Source organism: Panthera pardus, unplaced genomic scaffold (assembly GCF_024362965.1).
Source record: "Panthera pardus isolate Hobbes unplaced genomic scaffold, ASM2436296v1 HiC_scaffold_24, whole genome shotgun sequence".
Taxonomy (NCBI): domain Eukaryota; kingdom Metazoa; phylum Chordata; class Mammalia; order Carnivora; family Felidae; genus Panthera; species Panthera pardus.
In genome coordinates this window covers 2,239,825-2,264,566 of record NW_026526810.1, presented here as the reverse complement: position 1 = coordinate 2,264,566, position 24,742 = coordinate 2,239,825, and the positions used below count along the sequence as shown (strand labels likewise).

At 45.3% G+C, this 24,742-nt stretch overlaps 1 long non-coding RNA gene across 1 annotated transcript; it reads left to right on the top strand.

Moving 5' to 3' along the window:
* The first annotated feature begins 2,228 nt into the window (after nucleotides 1–2,228).
* Nucleotides 2,229–14,589, top strand: LOC109273400 (uncharacterized). The gene is made up of 3 exons (XR_002083025.2): nucleotides 2,229–3,711; nucleotides 10,981–11,025; nucleotides 14,100–14,589. It is a non-coding gene; the product is annotated as an uncharacterized LOC109273400 (long non-coding RNA).
* Nucleotides 14,590–24,742: the final 10,153 nt, after the last annotated feature.

Below are 24,742 nucleotides of genomic sequence, written 5' to 3'. Positions count from 1 at the left end.
CTGCCTCGTGTTACATTTGATAGACGTTTAAATATGTATTCAGGGGCGCCTGGGTGGCGCAGTCGGTTAAGCGTCCGACTTCAGCCAGGTCACGATCTCGCGGCCCGTGAGTTCGAGCCCCGCGTCAGGCTCTGGGCTGATGGCTCGGAGCCTGGAGCCTGTTTCCGATTCTGTGTCTCCCTCTCTCTCTGCCCCTCCCCCGTTCATGCTCTGTCTCTCTCTGTCCCAAAAATAAATAAAAAACGTTGAAAAAAAAATTAAAAAAAAAAAAATATGTATTTATATTGATTTTTTTTTTTTAATATTTAGAGCGCATGTGTTTCCCCTGGTTCCTAACACTACAGTAGGTCCTCTAAAAGCTTGTCAACCTTAGTCACCTCCGCCGAAGTGCCCTGTGGGTAAAAGGTCCTGGAGTCTAACATATCAGGCAAGACAGGCTTCTAAAGTCCCAAAAGAATGTCCTGGCAGAATGTGACAAAGTGTGGGACGTATGGTTGCAACATCACACTTTGAAGACTTATTTTAGACAAACAAACAAAATGGGGCAGTTGGTGAAATGAGTGGAGGCTGGGAGGCGAGGTGCCAGGGCTCTGGGTACGGTAGTGGGTGAAAGTGTTCGAAGAGCTTCCAACCAACCCCTAGGGAACTTCTCCAGAATCCCTTGGAAGTGACACAGCTTCCTTCTCCCTAAGGTGAGAAAAAAGTCGTCTCCCTTTTGACTCAGAGAGATGTGGAGCAGATCCGATTACCACCGTGTTGATGTCGAAGGACAGAGGGGCCGGAGGCTCTCAGTCTCCTGCTCCATCATTAGGTTTGTGACATTTGTTCACTCTGCTTTCAGATCCTGGCTGCTGTGTGTAGTTGCCGTGCTGGATCCCCGAGCGTGCTTGGCTTTTCCTCAGGAGCCCTCCAGAAGCAGTCTTGCAGCATTATTTCTACCATTAATTATTTTTCTTTCAATCCACATGGCAGGTCTCACCCTATGAGAGAGAGAGAGACTCTCACATAGATGGGATCTGGACCCTGCCGGGGAGAAATATGCAACATGAACAAAGTGAAATGGAAATGGAAATCTACAGCTCCAGAACCCTGAGTATTTTTGTTTGGTTTTCTCTTTTTAAAAATAATCATTTTTGAGCTATATGTTCTACATCCATAGGCTCCAAAGCCAGGCAATGTTTGATGATTTTGATGCTGTCCTAAAAGGAATTTATTTTAACATTTTTAATGTTTATTTTTGAGAGACAGAGAGAGACAGAGAGACAGAGACAAGGGGGAGTAGGAGAGGGGCAAAGAGACAGGAAGACACAGAATCTGAGTCAGGCCCCAGGGTCTGAGCTGTCAGCACAAACTGTGAGATCATGATCTGAGCCGAAGTTGGACACTTAACCGACTGAGCCACCCAGGTGTCCCTAAGTGGCATTTATTTTGAAATTTCGTTTTGAAAGTGTTTATTTATTTATTTTGAGAGAGAGAGAGAATGCGCACTTGTGCAGGAGGGACAGAGAGAGGGAGAGAGAGAATCTCAAGCAGGCTCTGTACTGTCAGCACAGAGCCCATGAGATCATGACCTGAGCCAAAATCAAGAGTCAGACGCTTAACCGACTGAGCCTCCCAGACATCCCTAAAATTTCATTTTTTATTAGCGTGTTGCTCCTATGTGGAGCACATACACATAGGAGCAAAAACACATACAATTGATTTTTTTTCAGTTTTATTTATTTATTTTGAGAGAGAGAGACAGCATAAGTGGGGAAGGGGCAAAGAGAGAGGGGGACAGAGAATCCCAAGCAGGCTCCTCGCTGACAGCAGAGAGCCTGATGTGGGGCTCGAACTCATGAACAGTGAGGTCATGACCTGAGTCATAGTCAGATGCTCAACCAACTGAGCCACCCAGGTGCCCCAAAATACAATTGATTTTTATTTTTTATTTAAAAAAAAATTTTTTTTAACATTTATTTATTTTTGAGACAGAGAGAGACAGAGCATGAACAGGGGAGGGGCAGAGAGAGAGGGAGACACAGAATCTGAAACAGGCTCCAGGCTCTGAGCTGTCAGCACAGAGCCTGACGCGGGGCTCGAACTCACGGACCGTGAGATCATGACCTGAGCCCAAGTCGGACGCTTAACCGACCAAGCCACCCAGGCGCCCCTACAATTGATTTTTAAACGGACTTTTTTCTCATGGTTTCGAATAAATTCATTATTAATAGTTAATGTATAGATTCTTCTGAATTTTCTAAGCACACAATCATATTCTCCATGAATAATAACAGCTTTATTTTTTCCTTTCCAATCCTTATAGTTCCTACTTCCTTCTCCTTTACCAAACTCCCTTTGACCCCAGGTTCATTTTTGATACAAACGGAGCTCCTAGGCAACTTTGTTTTCTCTGCAACTTGAGGGAAAAGCATCCAACGTTTCACATTTGAATGTACTGTTTGGTGTAGGTTTTGTACATATTCTGTATCAGAGCCCTCCTATGTACCATCTGGATTCTTTGCCTCAGATGTCCTGTTGGAGCTGTTGCCTCTAGAAGCATCTTTCCATGGACTCTGATCACCATCGTGTGTGCCTGGACAGCACCTCCTTTGTGCCCATGCTATGTGATTCTTCCCCCATGCCCAGAGGCTTTCCTGCTAATGCTGAAGTGGCAGACAATGGGGGTCCCCACTGGGTGCATCCCCAGGGCCACGCTTTGACAGTGGACATGGGAGCCAGTTGATCAGATCTCATCCCCCCCTTCTCCCCTCCTAGACAGATTGTGCTGAGAAACAGATGGTCTCACAGGACCGTGCACATTAAGGCAATGGCCAGCTGGCATCCTCCTAATGGCCATCCTCCTAATGGCTCTCCCACTTCCCTGTCTCATTCCCTCTTCTCCAAACTCTAGCTCTTTGGGATTGTCTCAGGCTCTGCTGTCTGGGAGACTCGGAGAGAGTTGAGAACAGGTGTGACCCCAGAAAACAGAATGTCAGAGCCGGATCACAGACCAACTGAAGTCTTAAGGACCCCACTATTTGTGACAAGGGAGTGATCACACCTGGCATGCAATGGCATCACCGTTGACGCTCTCTGCCTGTGGTTAATTTGGATAAGGTGTAAGATGGGGAGGGGAAAGTGAGGCATTTGTTGATGCAGTGGCTGGGGGACTTGGGCGCTTAGGGGCAATGATTAGCACAGGCTGTGGATCGTGCTGGCTTTCGGTAACGGCATGGGGAGCCTTAAAAAAGTTAACTCAGGGCAAGCAGCTGGCTGTCAACTCCAGGCATGCTCTGAAAGTGACAAGCGAGAGACTTAGCCTCTTCAAGTACAGGGAACTCTTGGGAAAATCACTTCTGTCAAATTTTGTTTCATGTATCTGGGAGCTGTGTTATGAAGCGCACTCAAGATTGTTATGTTTTATTTTTTTTTTCTGTTTTCTTTTTTTCATTAAAAAAATTCTTTTAATGTTTATTTTTGAAAGAGAGAGAGACAGAGTGCGAGCAGGGGAGGGGCAGAGGTAGAGGGAGACACAGAATCCGAAGCAGGCTCCAGGCTCTGAACTGTCAACGCAGAGCCCGACTCAGGGCTGGAACCCAGGAGCCGTGAGATCACGACTTGAGCCGAAGTCAGCCGCCTAACCGACTGTGCCACCCAAGTGCCCCAGATTGTTATGTTTTCTTGATGAACTGACCTCTTACTGGAATGAAATGCCCTGCTTGACTTCTTGTAAGTACACTGTCTCTTGAAGTTTACTTTGCCTGTTATTCTTAGGGTCATACCGGCTTGCTGATGCTTGGCGTCTTTGTAGGTCTTTCCTCAACCTTTTTCTTTCGACTTGTTTTCATCTTTATGTTTACAGTGTGTTTTTTGTAAAGGACATATCGTTACGTCTTGCTTTTTTATTGAGCCTGCTAGTCTCTGTTTTTAAAGTGGGCATTTCAGGGACGCCTGGGTGACTCAGTCCATTAAGCGTCCAACTCTTGGTTTCGACTCAGGTCATGATCTTTCGGTTTGTGAGTTGGAGCCCTGCATCAGGCACTTTGCTGGCAATGCGGAGCAAAGTGCATTGGGATTCTCTGTCTCCCTCTCTCAGCCTTTAACCCACTCGTTCTTTCTCTCTCACAAAATAAATAAATAAAAAAAATTAGGTGAGCATTTTAAAGATTTGGTTTCAAGTAAGCATTTAGGTAAGGGTTTTTAAAAATTGGTTTTGTTTTATTCTTCCATTATGTAAAAAGTATAAATACATATTTTTACATTCATATTTCCTCCCTTCTTACATAAAATGTAACATAGTCTGTAAACATTGTTCGATGCTTTGATTTTTCCTCCTCTGTTAACAATGTATCATGAACACAGACTCAGCAATTTATAGGTGGCTTCCTCATTTCTTTGTGGAGTTGCAGGGCTTTGTTTTGATGTCCCAATGTTTATTCAACCCATTCTTACTGATGACATTTGGGTCCTGTTTTTCACTATTACAAATACAGTTGCAAAAACCCAAAAGACTCCACCAAAAAACAAACAAACAAACAAACAAACAAACAAACCCTGCTAGAATTGATGAATGAATTCAGTAAAGTTGAAGGATACAAAATCAGTGCACAAAAATCTGTTGCATTTCTATACACCAATAATAAAGGAGCAGAAAGAGAAATTAAAACATCAATCTCATTTACAATTGCACCGAAAATAAGATAGCTAGGAATCAACCTAACCAAAGAGGTGAAAGACCTGTGCTCTGAAAACTATAAAACACTGATGAAAGAAGTTAAAGATGACACAAAGAAATGAGAAGACATTCCATGCTTGTGGATTGGAAGGACAAATATTGTTAAAATGTCAATACTACCCAAAGCAATCTACAGGTTTAATGGAATCCCTATCAAAATACCAACCACATTTTTCACAAAGCTAGAACAAACAATTCTAAACCTTGTATGGAAGCACAAATGACCTGAATAGCCAAAGCAATCTTGAAAAACCAAAGCAAAGCTGGAAACATCATAATTCTGGACTCAAAGGTATACCAGAAAGCTGTAGTAATCAAAACACTATGGTGCTGGCATAAAAGTAGACGCATAGATCAATAGAACAGAAAAGAAAACCCAGAAATAAATGCACAACTGTATAGTCAATTAATCTTTGACAAAGCAGAAAAGAATATATAATGGGAAAAGACAGGCTCTTCAACAAGTGGTGCTGGGAACACTGGACAGCTACATGGGAAAGAATGAAACTGGACCACTGTCTTACACCATATGCAAAAATAAACTCAAAATCTGTTAAAGACCTAAATGTGAGACCCGAAACCATAAAAATCCTGGAAGAGAACACAGCCAGTAACTTCTTTGACATTGGCCATAGTAACTTCTTTCAAGATATGTCTCCTGAGGCAAGGGAAACAAAAGCAAAAATAAACTATTGGGGCCTCATCAGAATAAAAAGCTTCTGCACAGTGAAGGAAACAATCAACAAAACTAAAACATAACCCACGGAATAAGAGAAGATATTTCCACATGTCATTTCCGATAAAGGGTTCATATCCAAGATCTATAAAGAACTTATATAACTCAACACATAAAAAATGAATAATCCAATTAAAAACTGAACAGAAGACATGAATAGACATTTTTCCAAAGAAGATATATATATATATCCATATATATGTATATATATATATATATATATATCCAACAGACATATGAAAAGATGCTCAATATCACTCATCATGAGGGAAGTACAAGTCAAAACTACAATGAGATGTCACCTCACACTGTCAGTATGACTAAAATCAACAACACAAGAAACACCAGGTGTTGGTGAGGATGTGAAGAAAGAGGAAACTTCTTGACTGTTGGTGGTAATGCAAACTGGCATGGCCACTCTGGAGAACAGTATGGAAGTTTCCAAAAAAGATAAAAACAGAACTACCCTATGACCTAGCAATTGCACTACAAGGTATTTACCCAAAGAATACAGAAATGCTAAGTCAAAGGGATACATGCACCCCATTATTTTATTTATAGCAGCATTGTGTACAATAGCCAAATTATGGAAACAGCCCAGGTCTTCGCTGATTGATGAATGGATAAGGAAGATGTGGTGTACATATATGTGTACATACATATACATTATATATGTATATATATAAATACACAATGGTACTACTCGGCCATAAAAAGAAGGAAATCTTGTCATTTGCAATGCAAGGATGGGACTAGAGACTATTATGCTAAGCAAAATAAATCAGTCAAAGACAAATCCATATAATTTCACTCATATGTGGAATTTATGAAACAAATGAGCAAAGGGGAAAAAAGAGAGAGCAAGAGAGAGGCAAACCAAGAAACAGATTCTTAAGTACAGAGGACAAACTGATAGTTACCAGACAGGCGGTAGGTGAGGGGGATGCGTTAAATCGGTGATGGGTTTCAAGGAGTACGGTTGTGAAGAATGGAAGTGTTGAATCACTGTATTGTATACCTAAAACTAATATTACCCTGTATGTTAGCGAACTGGAATTTGAATAAAAACTGAAGAAAAAACCCCACCAAATACACTCTTTTCTAGTGAGGGCTTATACCTTTTTAAAATACAGTTGTAGCGGGGCGCCTGGGTGGCTTGGTCGGTTAAGTGTCCGACTTTGGCTCAGGTCATGATCTCACGGTCCGTGAGTTCAAGCCCCGCGTCGGGCTCTGTGCTGACAGCTCAGAGCCTGGAGCCTGTTTCGGATTCTGTGTCTCCCTCTCTTTCTGCCCCTCCCCTGTTCATGCTCTGTCTCTCTCTGTCTCAAAAATAAAAAAAAAAAAAACGTTAAAAAAAAAATAAAAAATAAAATACAGTTGTAGCGAATAGCCTTATGCATAGTTTTGAGTATGTATCATTTGGTAAATTCGTGGAAGTGGACTTGATGGTCAGAGAACAGGTGCATATGTGATTTTGTTCGGTATTGCTACATTTCCCTTTAGAAGGATTACATCCTTTTGGGTCTTGTAGGTGGGGCTTCTCGAATGGAAGGCTTTGTCTCAGGGGGATCAGGAAGACTGCTCTCTATTATCTTGGGCCTCTCAATGCCAGAACACAGAGTTCTTTTCCTTGGAACATTCAATTGCTTTAAGAAGTTGTCTGATTGTTTGCCTGGAGGGAATTTGTATTGCTTCCAGGTGTCTGTGTTTCTACATGTGTGTGTGAGGTATGGTGTCAGGGGACAGTGGTGGTGAGGTCACTAGCTCCATATATACATCTTCTGAAATTCTCCGTGGCAGCCTCACATTTCACTTCTACCAAGTGTTTCTGAATCTCAAGCCTCTCTGTATGCCTTCAAGGCAGGCTGAGAGCCTTTCTGAGCGTAATGCCGGTCACGTCACTCTTGGTTGGGACTTCTGCTCGCTCAGTAGTTGTTCTTGTGTGTCCCTCCAGGGGCTAACCGTCTTGCAGAATGCTGTTGAAATCTTCTATTTGTGTCCTGCCGCTTATTCTCTTTTCTAGTGAGGGCTTATACCTTTTTAAAATGAATTAAGGACTGTTTTACGGGTTGGGGGCGGGAGAGATCATTTTGTGGTGTGATTCCACCACTTTGATCCGGAAGCGTGCCGGTACTGAAGCAATGACAGGAAAGCGAGGAAAATGGTCAGGAAATGGTCAGGCCTTTCTAATAATGGCTTCTCTGGACTGTATATTAAAGTTCCACTTCATGGTTTTTGAGAAACGTAAATGAAGGAGTTAAGCTTATTTTGAAATCGCTTTTGGTTGCCAGATGGCGTATCTTTGGCTGGGCCACCCTGGTTCTTGATACATAAAGGATTAATGAATAACTGACTTAATTCTGAAAATAGAGCAGATCTTATGCTTAAAATTCGCAACATGCTAAAATATTTGATTCAGCCATTCTGCTTCCTGACATGCATATGAGGCTTTAATTTTATTATAAAGCAATAAAACAAAAAAAACCCTGCAAGGCATCTGCAGAATTCTCTTAGGCTCTGGCAATTCACTGGGGCCTCTGCATATGCCATAGGTTTTCCCAGACACCTGGCTTCCTCTAGGACTAAGGGGTGAAATGAATATTTGCCATTATAGATGGTACATACGTCGCTTGCCCAATCAATGGTCTAACTGCCATCTATCTGGGGTCAGCCTTGTATCAGGTACTGTGCTCGAGGCTGGGGATAAGACAATCGCTGTTGTCAGGGGATCTACAGTCTGGTGGAGGAGGAAGGGGAGGTGGGCCAGCAAAGAGACAGTTATAAGATGATGTGATGCGTGCCGTTATAGCAGAATGTAGAGATGAGTCCAGGATTTAATTATCATCGTTAACAATGTTCATTTTTATATATGTTCCCTTTGACAGTGCATATATTAAAGCTGAAGCAATACGGAGAAGATTGGCTAGGTTTCTGAGCAGAGATGGCTTGGAAACTCATGAGGCACTTATATTTTTGTTAGGCAACCTGTTATAGTAGAAATATGTCTGAACTTGGTCTCCGAAGGCCTGGGTTTGATTCCTTTTCCTACCTTTAATTTCTACTAAACAAGTCCCTTACCCCTCTTAGGGCCTCCATTTCCTCATGTTTAAATGCAAGGGGGAGAGAAGAAATGATTGCTGAGGCCCTTCTGTGTCAACCATCTCATGGGGTGAATTCCAGCTCCTCTCTGATGTGAAACTAAGAGCCTGGTTTCAATGATTCTATTACAGAGTTGGACCAGATGTGTCTAAATAACCAAAAGGGTCTTTGTCAGGTGTTCATGGTAGCTTCATGAGGTACCGTGTTGGCGAACAACCTCACCAAGTTTAATGCCAATGGGGTGATGTTCTTTATTTCTGAAATAAAATGCTGTCTGGAATAAACACGCGGAACAGAGAAAGTGCACAGTCCCAAAAATGCATGGACCAGTTAAGGTTACCAAGTCTAGCAAAGGCTGGAGAACCCATTCCAGGGCTGTTAAACAGCCTGACCACTGGAAATTTGTTGATAGAGGCCCAAACAAGTCTTTAGGGAATCTGGTGCTCAATAAGATTTAGTCACTTGAAAGATAAAATGTACATTTTGGTTTAAGAACGTTTTTAAAAAAAGTGTTTATTTATTTTGAGAGAGAGAGAGAGTGTGTGTGTGAGCAGGGGAGAGGGGCAAAGGGAGAGAGAGAGAGAATCCCAAGCGGGATCCACACTCAGCACAGCTCAATGTGGACAAGAGTTGGATGCTCAACTGACTGAGCCACCCAGGTGCTTCTGGTTTAAGAGCATTTTTGTAGATGGTTCAAGTTCATGCTCAGGTCTACTGGAAGGTCAGAGATAATCCCAGGTCTATCTCATTTCAAGGTATATGCTCCAGTCGGGGCAAGAATTGAACAATGCCCTCAGTGGGGCTTTATTTATTTGTTTCGTATTTTTTTTAACTTTAGTAAAAGGCACCTCACATAAAATTTGTCATCTTAACCATTTTCAAATGTACAGTTCAACAGTATTAAGCACATCCATATTGTTGTGCAACCAATCTCCAAAACTCCTTTCATCTTGTAAAGCTAAAACTTTGTGTCCATTAAAATAAGTCCCTATTCCTTTCTTTCCCACCCTCAGCCCCTGGAAACCATCAATCTACTGACTGTCTCTATAAGTTTAACTACTAGTTCCCTCCTAGAAGTGGAATTATACACGGTTTGTCTTTGCCACTGGTTTATTTCACTCAGCACAGTGTCCTCAAGATGGATCCATATTGTTGCAAGTGTCAGAATTTCCTTCCTTTTAAAGGATGAGTAATTGTTATGAACTGAATGTTTGTGGATGGTATAAGGGTAGGACCGTGATCTGATAGGATTAGTGTCCTTATGAGAAGAGACACCAGAGAGCTCAGTCTCTGTGTCTCTGTGCAAACATCAAGGAAAAGCTCATGTGAGGACGTAGCAAGAAGGTGGCCTTCTGCAAGCCAGGAAGAGAGCTCTCACCAGACCCAAACTAGCCAGAAACCTGATCTTGGAGTTTTAGCCTCCAGAACTAGGAGAAAATAAATTCATGTTGTAGATGCTACCCATTCTATGGCATTTTGTGATGGCAGACCGATAGAATAATATTCCATTGTTTGCAGGCCCTGTTTTGTTTATCCCCTCATCCATTGATAGACCCTTGGGTCTCTTCCATATCTTGGCCATGAACATGGCGTGCAGATATCTTTTTGGGACCCTGCTTTCAATTCTTTTGGCTATGCACTCAGAAGTGGCATCGCTGGATTAGATGGCTATTCTAGGTTACTGTTTTGAGAAACTGTGGTATTGTTTTCCACAGTGGCTACACCGTTTTACATCCCTACCACAAGCGTTCCAATCTCCCTGTCCTCAACAACACTTGCTATTTTGTTGTTTGATAGCAGCCATCCTAATGGGTATGAGATAGAGGGATTTATTTATTTATTTATTTATTTATTTATTGTGCAAGTGGGAGAGGGGCAGAGAGTGAGAGGGAGAAAGAGAGAATCCCAAGCAGGCTCTGCACCACCAGCACAGACCCCGACGCATGACCTGAACCCACAAACTGTGAGATCATGACCCGAGCTGAAGTCAGATGCTTAACCGACTAAGCCACTCAGGCGCCCCAGAACAGCTTTCTTTTTTTAATTTTTATTTTTTTTCGTTTAAATTCAAGTTAGTTAACATACCGTGTAGTCTTGGATTCAGGAGTAGAACCCAGTGATTCATCTCTTACATACAGAAGGAATTTCTTTTTAAGAAATAGAAGCTATGGTAGTTCTTAACCTTTTCCAGAGCAGGGAATCTGAGAATCTGGTGAAAGCTTGTGACTTCTCACAAGAAGAAAGCGTAAAGAAAATGCTCATAAGCATACGATTTAATTAAGTTCCTCTAAGGAGTCATGAACTCCAGATTACAAATCCGTGATCTATGCTACGAGTGTCACTAGAAGGTACTTAATGGCTTGTAATACTTGCCCTGGTAATGGCTTTTCTCATTCTCTCTCTTTTTTTCTGTTTCTTCTCTATACAGGTCTCCCTGGCTATCTGAAAGTAGAACATTCCTATGAAAACTTTCGTAAGTTGAAATAGCATAAAGCAAAGAAGCAATTACTATTAATTTATATGGAAAAGGTTTTGAGTGTTCCCAGACCCAAAAAAGTAACCTCTGAGGTTTTTCTGATACCTTGGGACACGTCTTGCGAACGGATGCACAAAATAAATCGAGATAAGGCACAGGTGCTCGCAGACACAGTTCAGACCTCTGGAGGCTGATGCTGGCATATGAGTGCAGTTCTGGGGGCAGGGGCTTGGCGGTGGGTGCTGTCTCTACAGCGGTTCGCTGCAAAACAAACATTCAACATGGTTTTTGCTTTTCACCTTTTTTTTTTTGGTAAAAACAAAAATATTCTTAAGTTTCTTTTGGTTAGCAACAGCAGGTACCAGTGTAGGTTTTTCTTAAAAGCAAAGTGGCATGTTTAAAAAAAAAAAAAAAAGTAAAGGGGGCGCCTGGGTGGCTCAGTTGGTTAAGCAACCAACTTTGGCTCAGATCATGATCTCTTGGTTCCCGAGATCTAGCCCTGAGTTGGGCTCTGTGCTGATAGCTTGGAGGCTGCTTCAGATTCTCTGTCTCCCTCTTTTTCTCTGCCCCTCCCCTGCTCGTGCTCTCTCAAAAACAAATAAATAAATACTTAAAGAAAAGTCTAAAAAAATGTAAAGTGGCATAATGCAAACTTTCAAAGAGCAGGGGCTACCTCTGTTGGGCATTTACCATTTGCCTAATGCTGTGCTAAATGTTTAACATATTCTTTTCCACCTCACAATAAGCTTATAGGGTAGATACAATTATTTTTTTAAAGTTTGTTTATGTTTACTTATTTTGAGAGAGAGAGAATCAGAGTATGAGTGGGGGAGGGGCAGAGAGAGAGGGAGACACAGAATCTGAAGTAGGCTCCAGGCTCTGAGCTGTCAGCACAGAGCCCGACAAGGGGCTCGAACTCACGAGCTGTGAGATCATGACCTGAGGCGAAGTCGGATGATCAACCGACTGAGCCACCCAGGCTCCCCAAGTAGATACAATTATTATTCCCATTTTACAGATGAAGGAACTGAGGCTGCTCAATTTTCTCACAGGTAGTCCACAGAGGAGCTGGGATTCTTTGAGCTTAAAGATTTTGGTGTAACTGGGGAAATCTACAGATGTTGGATGAAGGCAGCACCCATGTCATATGCCTGGGGCTTAGTGCACAGCCTCTCATCTCTTCTGGGAGGAGGCAGATGTAGCAATACTTGACCTTGCCCAAGCTCATCAACAGATGCCCAATCACTGGTCTTGTGATACTTTCAGGAGTCCCTGTAGTTCCTAAAGTTTCTTGATGCTTTATAACCTCTCCTCCCAGGATCCCAAGGGGGTAGCAAAGTGTTTCAATGATGAGGTCAACAGAGGAAGACCACCCAGAACCAAGTCAGGATGCCTTGTATCACTGAGACAGATCAGACACAGAAGTGGAGAAAAAAAGGAAATAACAAACAATGGACTTCCAGGTTTTACTTCTGCTGCCATGACTACCGTTCAAGGGCTCACAGCTCCTAAGGAACAGCTCGTGCAGTCTATGCTGAACCTACTAAAACTTAAAGCAAGTGCCTGAAGCCTTCCCAGGGCTACTCATTTTCTTTTGTATTTATCTTTACAAATGGTAGCTGTTGCTGAACCATGTTACTTGACTAAAAAGGGGCATTCCCTGGCCTTGAACTCAGAGCATCAGGGGTTGGGTGGGGGCTGGGAGCGTCAAGCAGGCTTTTGGCTTCCCAGGAGAGGTTAGTACATTTCCAGGAAGGCAGCCCCTATGGATTGCCGTGGTTGCTGCACCTTGTGGGTCTGGAGCTGTATTTGGCCACAGAATGTTAGGTACCAGCTTCTTCTGCCCAAGAACACTGTCGTCTAGAGATTAGGCTGCTATGGAAGTGTAAGGAATTATCCTGGATGTTAAGAGAGAAACTCCATCATTTCAAATAATAAGAGCAGTTAACATTCATTGAATGCCCATCACGTATCAGGCACTGTGCTAAGCACTTCATGTGGATTATTAGCATCTCAAATCCTTCCAACATGTTATCTTTCTGCTTTCTGGGGACTCTTGTAAGAGCAAACCCACATGTTGAACTACAGCACTGTTTTATGGATCAGGGGACTCTTTCCTTCTGTCCTAATGATGATATTCTGTTTAAAAACTCTTGAAGAGCCATAGTGAATGTTGATCCCCAGCCCCGCCCCTCTACACTGGACACTCTCTCACAGTGGGCTCCCCCAAGTCTACAGGATGCTGGGATGCAGAGAGGATGAAATTTCACAGTTACTGCCTGTGTAATGCAAGATCAGATTGTGTCTCAGACTTGGTGTGGAGAGGGTGACTGAGAGAGAAACTGCCTAAAGAATGTAAACTACTCACTAATGAATATGGATGATCTTCCCACAAAGGATGCATTTCATGGGGAAAACTGTTGTCATTTCAATAGGTTTTTATCACATTATCTTGGCCACTTTGTAGCAGTGTATTGGGGCAGTTATTGACAGGAAGGCATCTATGTTTGATCTCAGGATTGATCTGCCATGGAAAAGGCTGAAATTAATGGTGACTGTAGGCTGCTTGAGAAACCCCACCAAAGGAACTTACTTTGCCACAAGAAGAGACCCGGAATATCTTTTAAAAATCACACCAATTATGCAGGAATACACCTGGGGAATAACTTGACTTTTCAAAAGGGCTCGAAGTAGTTCTCAAAAGTCCCCTTCAGTAACCAAGGCTTTGTACCAGTTATTTGTAAGCAATATGGGTGGCTAGACAGGAAATTTTGTGGTAATGATTCTACAAAGTTGTGAAATTCGCATACAGAGATTTGATGAGCCTTCACCAGTATAGGTTATTACCCAGCAACCCAGGAAAATGGCCAAGAAGTTGCTAAAAGTTTCCTACCTCTCAGTACATCACTGGAGTTCTTCTTGTGGAAATATTAACCAAGCAGCCTCTGAAGACTTGCTTCATCCATTTCCATGCAGATGTGGCCGAGACTTTCTAAGATAAATGTGGGCATATTTTGGCTGTTTATCTGTATCTACTCAGTTTTTTTATCATGTGATTCTGTCTTTGCCAGAAATAATGAAATTGGACACAGTGGATTCACTGTGGAAGTTTCTGAAAACGTGCCTCAGTTTCCTCACTGTAACTGGGAAATGTCTGCAGAGATGAGGATTGAAACAAGAGCACAGTTTTATTTGGCCACTTCTATTTTATTTTATTAAATGAATTTTTTTGAGTAGGTTCCATGCCCCATGTGGGGCTTGACCTCATGACCCTGAGATCAAAGTTCGCATGCTCTGACTGAGCCAGTCAGGTGCCCCTATTTGGTCACTTCTTATCTCCCCTTGCACAGAGCTGAATACCATCCACTCATGATTCTAGGCAGACAGCACGGGGTAAGGACAACCAATTATTTACTTACAATTGTGTCATTAGCACTTCCAAAACACTGGTGACCATCCTCCAGTCTTTCATAGCTCAGCCTAGATTTGTGGCTTTTTAAGAATCAGTTTGCTTTCTTTCTTTTTTTACCCCATTGTTTGTTGATAGATAAGCTTGAAAACACCCCCTTTTTAAGAATCAGTTTTCTTTCTTTCTTTTTTTACCCCATTGTTTGTTGATAGATAAGCTTGAAAACACCCCCTTCCTCGGAGCTTGATTGGCAAGTGTCAAATCCGCAAGCTTTGGCAGCTATGTGCTATGTGGCTGTGTGGCAGCTACGTTAAGGAGGAGTGAAGGAGGACACGGGTTGGTCTGTGGCCAGAGGGAAAAGAGAAACCCATATAACCAGGATGAACAGACGAGTAGAAGGTGTGCGTAGTAGTTCCCTGGGGCTGCCCTAACAAATCACCGCAAACCTGGTAGCTTAAAACAACAGAAATTTATTTTCTCACAGTTGTGGAGGTTAGAAGCCTGAAATCAAGACGTTAGGGCCATGCTTCCTCTGAAGGCTCTAGGGGCGGGTCCTTCCTTGCGTTGTTTTCTGGCTTCGGGTGGCTCTTGGCACTCGCTGGGTTTTCTTGCCTCGTGGACTTAACACTTCAATACTTCTACCTCTGTCGTCACATGGCATTCTCCCCTGTGTGTCTTCTCACCACTTCTCTCTATGTGCCTTCTGCATATCTTCTTACACAGGCACCAGTCACTGCATTGAAACTCCACCCTAACCCAGTGTGACCTCATCTTAATTTAACCAATCACATCTGCCAAGACCCTATTTACAGATAAAGTCACTGAGCTTCCACGTAGACACAAAGTTTGGGGGACACTATTCAACACAGTGTAGAGGGGGTGGTCTGATGGCACCTGGAATGTGGATTTGAATGTGTTCTTTAGACCAAATCACACTCTGGGACGCCTGGGGTGCTCAGTCAGTTAAGCGTCCGATCTCAGCTCAGGTCATGATCTCACGGTTTCGTGAGTTCGAGCCCCACGTCGGGCTCTGTGCTGACAGCTCAGAGCCTGGAGCCTGCTTTGGATTCTGTGTCTCCTTCTCTCTCTGCCCCTCCTCCGTTCACACTCTGTTTCTCTCTGTCTCTCAAAAATGAATAAGTGTTAAAAAAAGAAAAAAAAGACCACATCACACTCCAAGCTTTGAGTGCTGTGAGACAGGCCCATATCCTTATCATTAGTTGTCATTTGTGTGTAAGCCAGGTTCAAGTTGTGTGACTACTAATGCAACCAAAAGAATTTTTAATATATACAAAATAAAAAGCACCCTATTATTACGATTCTATTAGCTGCCACCGTAGGTCGTAGGTCAAGGAATACGATCTTTTTCTATATGCCCCAGTATGGGTGGGTGCCATATTTATCAACCATGAAGGTATTCTTCCCAGGGTAGCTTGAGGAAAGCAAACTGTTTTATACATTGTAGAAAATGAGGCCCGGAGAGACTTGACCAAGCATACTTCTTGACCAAGCATACTTAGTATATCAGGAGGGAGCCTGCACGGCCAACTTCAACTCAACTTCATAGGAAGGTCATAGGCAGGACAAGCCCAGGAGGTTGCTGGGCTCCAGTTCTCTGTTTCTCTGTGAGTCTTTGGGCTCTATGCCTCTCCATATGTCTGACCCACCCCTAGGCTAGAGACCAGGTAGCTGGCACAGGTCCAGACATCATATTCAGTCACAAGGTCCTGAAGCAGGAAGAGGTTATATCTGGTTTAGGTCTCTTCTTAAGGGCAAGGAAAACATTCCCAGGAGTCTGCCAGTAGACTTCCCTTTGTGTCCTGTTGGCCAGAAAGATGACAGGTGCCCATATCTAAATCCATCACCAGCAAAGATTTGGGAACCCATGATTGACTGAGACTTATCTGGACTCGCCCCACAGCCTGGGCTTACATGGAGTCCTCTAGAAGCACAAGGCTGAGTGAAGGAGGGCAGATGCCTGTTCTGAATTAAGAGGAAAGGAGGGTGGGCGAGAAATGCGTGCTGAGTGGGCAACCAGAAGCGTCAGCTACACTTGGCAAGCTTATGTTTCCAAAATCCCAGATGACTCCAGGGCTCTTTCCACCAGACTTTTTACATCACTCCTAAACAGCCATCCATGTGTGGTCGGCAGAGTCTAGCACAAAGTGCCAGAATGTATCATCCCACCAATGTTCTGATCTGCCTGCTGTGCCTCTGACGTCAGTAGCACAAAGGGCAAAAATCAGTTCAGCTTTCCTGATGGCTCCACAGCCCTGGAAGTGGCTCCTTAGAAGGTGGTTTTAAGGGACCCATAAAAGAACAGAAATACTTCACTGCTGTGAGCCCACAGACTGGGCTCCAAGGTGACGCCAGCTAGCTTTCTTGGCTAGGGCCCTTCCGATGCCCTCCGTGTGGGTCCCACAGCAAAGAATCCTGTTCACTAAATTTTCAGCTGGGAAAAGGGTGTGAGAGGGTGGTTCTGAGTAGGGCGGTTGGTTTAACCCCATAAAATCATGTGTTAAACAATTGCTACATGCAAAGATGCACCAAATCTGTCTGTTCTTTGTGGCCTCCATCCGAGGGCTGCAACCTCTCAGTGAGCCACCAACATAGCACCCTAAGCCTTGTTCGGTGAACTTGTGGAAAGCCATGGAGTCCTGGCAGCAGGAAGCGGTTCTCCTTTAAACCCAGTGCTTACAGGGGAATCTCTGCTCAGGTTTTCTGTGATCTGTAGGGTTGGGGCAGGGGTCTCTGAGCTGGGGCAGGGGCAGTCACTTGGTGGAGGGTGGTCAGGGGTCAGAAATTTGGCCCATGCCTCATCCCATCCTGGAACCTTCCTGTCACTCAGCAAAGGGGAAGGAAACTTTTCTGTTTGTTATCTCATGGACTCATCATAGCGGCCAACAGTGTGGGTGTTAGCACCCCCAATTAACATTTGGAGCCAAGGGTTCAGACAGGGTGAGATGTATACTCAGGTCACACAGCCAGTGAATGAATTCAGAGCCCATCAAGATCCTGAGGGAATGGGGTGTGGAGACAGTCACATGATAGAAGACAAAGCTCAGGGAGACCTGGGAGGCTATTTGGGAGGGCAGGCTGAGTCCCAGATGTAGGGCATAGCCTGGGGGCACAAGAGTTAGCATCTGGCAGCACCTGGGGAGGAGGGAATCGCAAGGGCCAGGAGGTGAACGGCCCGTTGCTAAAAAAATACATGGCACACCAAGGGTTCGGTTCTTCCCAAGGGAGCCCAGCTGGCTGGCAAGGGGGAACAGTTCTTGCAAAAATAGGAAAGCACAGGGACTGCAGGGAGGTGGGCAAAGTGTTACTTGTGGTTACCTTCAGATGTGGGCGTCCCCCAGGTGGGGATTCCACATGCAGAAGTTAGCCTGTGCAGCGGGGTTTGGAGCACAGGCCCCATCTCTTCTCCCCAGCGGGAAGGACAGGGAGAGCGAGCAGGGACTTTGGGCCAGAGGGCTGGCTTCCCTGTTGTCTGAGACAAACAAAGGAACTCTGGGACCAAATGGAAACTCAGTTCCTTTTCTGTCAGTGGCCGAGGGACACCTTTAATTGTAAAATTCAAGACCAGCCCTTGATGGAAATTGCAACAAGGCCAGGCCATATGGGAACGTTTCGATGGAAATGAGCATCTGTTCTCTATAAGAAATGCAAATGACGCTTAATTGCGCCTTCAGAGGGATCTGTCTCTGTCCCCAGCAGGGGGCCCATAGGTGGGGTAATCTGACCGCGGTTCAAAGTCCCCAGCCCTCTCCCCACAAGACAGAGGTAGCCAAGAAAGCACATCAGAAGTTTCCTACTTGGAGTGACCCCAGACCAGCCAGTGGCCTCCGGTGACGTTCCCTCCAGGAACATCTGTACAGAAGGGGACTCGTGCATACTAAATCCCTACAGTGTTCCAGGTTTCACTTGATGTGGGCATCCTCCCCCCCTCCCCACCCCCCATGCCGTGGGATCCCCTGCTTTACAGATAAGGAAACAAAACTCAGAAAAAAAAACATGCTGTTTGTCTGGTGTGTCAGATAGCGTATGGTGGGACAGATTCACAGCCAGGACCGACAGTTTGAAGAGCCCCACAGACTTCTTCTAACATTGACTGAATGCCTAGGTCATGTCTTTAGCAAACCTTCTCTTACTCTGGCTATCTCTCCACTCCCCTCTGAAGGGCTGAATAAAGGGGGCCTGCACAGGAAAGGGTTATTCCTTCATAATTCACATGTCACTTCCAGAAACACTACAGATGTCTTACAACAAAAAGCACTTATAATAGGACTGGTAAAATGAAAAGAGAAAACTGGAGCCCGCAGCCCCTCCCTGCAGGGTGCTGAGGAGTGAAGTTTCTACACCATCATCTCAATCATCATCAGCAGCAGATTTGATGGTGCTGTGATCAGGGATGCTTGCTGTAGTTCATGGCTTCTGTAAGGCCCCTGAGCACAGGTCCTGGGCTCCAGGACTTTGCTTCCGGTGTAGGAGGGAAGTCATTTTCTCCTCTGTGCTCCCCTTCTCATCTGTAAAGTGGGATGATAGTTCCTCATGGGTTGTTATGAGAGTTAACGCGTTCACGCTTTTAGAATGGCACCTGGCCCATACTAAGTGCTTAAGAGATGCTAGCTGTTACTACTTTTCCAGATCTCACTGTGAACCCTGCATGGGTTTGAGAACTCCCCGGAGGTGCTGGGTTGAGGTGTGGTTGCTGCCCTTGCTTCTGCGACCAGATCCACGACAGGCTTTTTACCTTTTCCAGACCTCAGGCTACCTACAAGATCTTTGAAAAACTGCCTTAGATTATAGGGGCCATTTTACCTCTGAGCTCCCAGAGGAGCAGGGAATATTTCTTGCTAATGCTGTGTTACGGGCTGAATTGTATCCCCCGCAAACTCATGTGTTGAACCTCTAAAGCCCGGTACCTCAGAATATAGCCATATTTGAGAATGAGGTCTTAAAAGAGGTGATAAAGTTGCAATGGGGCTATTAGGGTGGCCCTTAATCCAATATGGCTGTGTCCTTATAAGAAGAGGAAGAGACACAAGGGACCATCCTGCACGGAAGTAATCATGTGGGGAGACAGCAGGGAGGTGGCCGTCTGCCAGCCAAGGATAAGAGCCTCAGAGGAAACCAACCCTCCGGCACTTTGATTTTGGACTTCCGGCTTCCAGAACCATGAGAAGTAAATGTTTAAGCCAGCCAGTCTGTGGCATTTCATTTTTGCAGCCCAAGCCACGGCAGACTGTGTTCCCGGTGCCTAGCGGGGAGTGGATGCTAATAAATGCATGCTGAATTGGCTGAACTGGATGCATGTTCATTTCCCACGAAATGAAAAAGAAGGCCTGGGTCCTAGGGTTTGCGACCCTTTGAAGAGAGATGCCCTTCCAGGCAAGTCTCCTGCAAGATCCCTGATTCTGTCCACCCCCGGGGAAGGAACCAAAGTCTTTCAGGAGCAGTAAGATCCAGCTGTGGCAATGAGGCCAGAGGGAGTGGGGGCGGAGCAGGGAGAAAAGAGAGGAAGTGGGGCCAGTGTCCTCAGAGGGGGTAGGCGGGAGCAGAACCTGGGAGGACCGCTTGGTTCTGTGTGGCTCACGGGAGGATGAGAAGTTGGTGCTCCGGAAAGGTGGGTCCTCGGGTACCCCAGGCGGTGGGGGTGGGGTTGCTAATGGCAAAACTGGTCCTCTATGGGGCTTTCCTTCTCTGAAAGGGGAGGGGCTGCTGGTGCCTGGAAGCTGTTGGCCAGATACCAAACGAGAACATGCTGGAAGAAGGCCTCAGTAGCAGCAGCTACTCTCACCTCCCCAGCTCCATCCCGCCTGCCCCAGTTTGGGGGAGGAGAAGCCATGGCCCTGAGGTTACCACTGGGATTCCCCGAGCTGTGAAGACTGCATATTCAGAGTATCATTCTTCAGAGGTGGGTGAAGGAGGTTGAGGAGGGGTTGAATAAACAGATCTCCCCTTGCTGGCCCCAAGGAAGAGAACGTTCTCTTCTTATAGATGAGACTCAGAGAAGAGACACTGTGGCTTGTCCAAGGTCACACAGATGGGATTTCCCGAGTGTGCCAGAAACCAAAATCTGGGCAATGTTTTTTTCTGCACACGAGCCAGCACTGCAAGCTCTCAGACCTGCCGGTTTGTGTGATGTTTCTCAGGCCCCGCCCACCTGGAAGGATGAAAACCTCTAGCAGGGTCAGCGCGTGCCCACCCGTTCCCTACGTCCTCACGGTGCCCTCTGGACTCTCTCACCACGTGGGTTCCAAGCACTGAGCTCCCCCAGCGCCAGAAAGCAGAGATTTGATGAAATATGGAATGCATATGCCACTGGGCCTCACCTGTCCACGGGTCTGGGATGGCAGAATAAGGCCCCGCTTACACGTATGACAGAGGCTCTAAACCACTGATCTCCCCGAACAAAGAACGTTAGCCTTCCCTACCCTGCCCACCCCCTCCCCCACCCTCCCCAACCCCCCACCTGCCTTCCATCCATCTCTAGCCGTCTCAGGGAGATCTCAAAGGCAGCCTCCCACATACTCTATCAGCTGCAAGGCTTTCCTGCCATTACAATCATGACAGGGGACCATGAACAATGATGCTGTCCCGGTGTCTGGAAGAGTCCATGCTGATGACGCTGGTCCAGGGCTGGGAGGTCCTCCACTGTTGGCAGAGTCTCACAAAGGCTGTCATGAAGACGGTTCAAGCCCCATCTCCAAGGTCTCAACTAACACTTGCCCTGAAGGCTGGCCTGGGCACAGGTGCCTCCAGTTTCCAGACGGCATGTAACGGTGATTGCATTTCTTTTCTTTCCCTTGTCCCTTGGTTTTTTTTTTAAGTTTTAAGTTTTAACTTAAGATTTTATTTTATTTTTTTAAAAGAAGTTCATGCATTCATTTTGAGAGCGTGGGGAGCCAGAGAAAGGGGAGATAGAGAGAATCCAAGCAGGCTCTGCATTGCTGGCATGGAAACTGCCTGACATGAGGTTCAAACCCACAGGACAGCGAGATCATGACCTGAGCCAAAGTCGGATGCTCAACTGACTGAGCCACCCTGGTGCCCCTGCAATAAGGTATTTTGAGAGTGAGAGAGAGAGAGAGACCACAGACCACATTCATGTAACTTTTATTAGAGTATATTGTTATAATTGTTCTATTTTATTATTAATTGTTACTCTCTTACTGTGCCTAATTTATAAATTAAACTTTATCATGAGTATGTATGTATAGGAAAATCAGTATATACAGGGTATGGTACTATGTGTGTTTTAGGCATTCACAAGGAGTCTTGGGACATATCCCTTCAGATAAGGGGGGGGGGACTACTGTGCACCTGGATATGCAAATCTGTTTACTCAGAATAGTCTATACATATAGCACATTAAAGCCATGAACAAAGTAGAAATGTACAAGGATGATATTTTTCATAATATGGAAACATGTATGTACTTATCTGTTATGCTTTTTCTCTCATGTGTTATGTTTATGAAAACCATATATAAAAATACAAATGTAAGAAGAGGTAGGATACATGTAAAAAGAAGTTCTTACTTCTTTTCTGCCTCCACCCCAGTGGTTGTCTTTAAAAAAATATTTTTATTTTTTAATACAAAAAAATTATATTAAATTTTGTGAGCCACTGGGTGGCTCAGTTGGTTGGGCGTCCGATTTCGGCTCAGGTCACGATCTCACGGTTCACGAGTGAGTTCGAGCCCCGTGTCGGGCTCTCTGCTGTTGGCACAGAGCCTGCTTCGGATCCTCTCTGCACCTCCCCTGCTCATGCTTGTGCTCTCTCTCTCTCAAAAATAAAGATTAAAAATATTTATTTTTAAATATTTATTTTTCATTGAGGTATAACTTACATATAACATTGTGCATATTTCAATGTGCAACATAAGGATTTGATACATGTGTATATCGTGGAATGATTACTACATTAAGTCTAGTTACCGTCTATTATCACGGATAGCTCTTATGATGAGAACTTTTAAGAACTATTCTCTTAGCAACTTTCAAATGCAAAATACAGCGTTGTGAACTGTGGCCCCAGTCCTGGTCTTTCCTCCCGTCCCCACTCCCAGGGGCATGCACCTCGTTCTAGAAATGACTCTCTTCTTCAACATCTGCACACTCACTTAGACGTTCACATCACACACACAATATCACTCCCACTTCATTGCTGCCCTGGGTGGAATGTGTCTTTCCCTTGGTTTTGTATGTTCAGATCAGGAGACAGGCCGAGAGAGGCTGAGTGACTCATTTGGGACACGGTGAGGAGGTTTGGAGACTGAGGTCCATCCATGCCTGTCTTTGTCAGCCCAGGTTGCTATTACAAGATACCTTAAACTGGGCAGCTGAGACAACAGAAAAGGATTTCCCACAGTCCTGGAGGCTGGACATTTGAGATCAAGGCATCGGCATGGTTGGCTTCCTCCGCAGGCTCTCTCCTTGGCCTGAGACGGCCACCTTCTTCTCCCTGTGTCCTCACAAAGTATTTTCCTCTGTGCGCACAAACCCCTGAGGTCTCTTCTTCTTGTAAGTGATGCCTGTCCAATAGGATGAGGGCCCCACCCTATGACCTCACTTAACCTTATTACCTCCTTAAAGGCTTTGTCTCCAAATACAATCACGTTGGTTTTTTGTTTTTTTTTTTTTGATGTTTATTTATTTATTTTTGAGGGAGAGCAAGCATGTGCCAGAGGGGGAGGGACGGAGAGAGGGGGACAGAGCATCTGAAGCAGGCTCTGCACTGACAGCAGCAAACCCTACGTGGGGCTTGAACTCATGAACCATGAGATCATGACCTGGGCTGAAGTCGGATGCTTAACTGACTGAGCCACCCAGGGGCCCCTGCAATCACCTTCTAAGGTTCTGGGGTTAGCTCTTCAACATATGAATTCTGGGGGGAACATAATTCAGTCCCTGATCACTCTCAAGCCTGAGCTCTCTGAGTTAGTAGACTGCCCTGCGGGGCTGGCCTGAGTTTGTGACCTGGGAGCACTCACCCAGAGGGCACCCTTGGTGTGACCCTCCCAGGGGACGCTCCAGCAGAATCTCTGTGCTCCCAGCCGGCGTTCATTCATTCATCCCCACTCCCAGGATGCTGTTTCACCAACCCCTCTGCCTGGATTATCCCACACTCTGCTCTCAACAGCCCTCTTGCCACCAACCTCCCCCTCTCTACCTGCCCAAATCCCACCTGTCCTTTCTGCACACTCAAATGTCACCTCCTTCATGCAGCACCCCCCATGGAGAGGCTGAATCTGGCATTAGGTGACCAGCTGAGGGCCTTTCACTGAGAAGGGGGTAGTGTTAAAAGCCAGCTCGCTCTTTGTTTGCCAGGCCCTGGGCTCAGGGAGCTGGGTTTGTCAAGGCAGAACCTTTCTTCCGATTTGCAGCAGGGCGCCTCCTGGCTAGGAGGAAAATTACTTGTCTTTTTCCTTCACTTCTACAGAATTTCATGGAGCATCTCACGTGCAAGCCTGTAACATAGGTATTTTTGCATTTGAATCACCTTCTCTAGAGGTGACTTCTGAGTGTGCTGAGTTCCTATCTTATCTTCTTTCAGTCTTTTCCTGGTGTTCAGTACTTTCTGAGACTTGGTTGTGTAAATTCAGTTGCAGTTTGTTGAATGCATGTGTGAGCGAGATGTCCTCTCTGCCTGGGTATCCTGTCCTGTTCTTCCCGTGTCCTGTCCCCTCACTCCTTCCTGCTCTTTCAGCCAGTTTCCAGAATTAGACCTCCCCAGCCTCAGGCGTGGGTGGCCAGGTGGCCTCCAACAGGAGCACAGGGGATCACACCTGGGGCTTCTGGCCCCTTTATGTCCTGAAAGTGCACTCTTTCTTTTTTTTTTTTAAATAAGATTAAAAAAAAAAAGTTTGTTTATTCTGAGAGAAAGAGAGGAAGAGAGAGAGCGTGTGTGCATGGGGAAGGGGCAGAGACAGAAGGAAAGAGAGAATCCCTAGCAGGCTCCGCACTGCCAGCACAGAGCCCAACGTGGGGCTTGATCCCATGAATCGTGAGATCATGACCTGAGCCGAAATCAGGAGTTAGTCACTCAGCTGAGCCACCTGGGCGCCCCCAAGTGTACTCGTTGCCAAAGCCCACCGACCCTCATTCTCCAGGGATATTCTCTGTCTCACTCCACACTCCTCTCCTTCCCCATAGGATGATCGGTTTGACCAGGCTGTGCAGATGAAGCCTATACACCCCGATGCCCCCTCAAATGGCAGGCAACAACTTATGGGGGTAGGAGCCAAGCTCTGAAGGAAGGAAGTGGGCAGAGAGCTGGGCTCTGGTCCTGCAGCAGAAT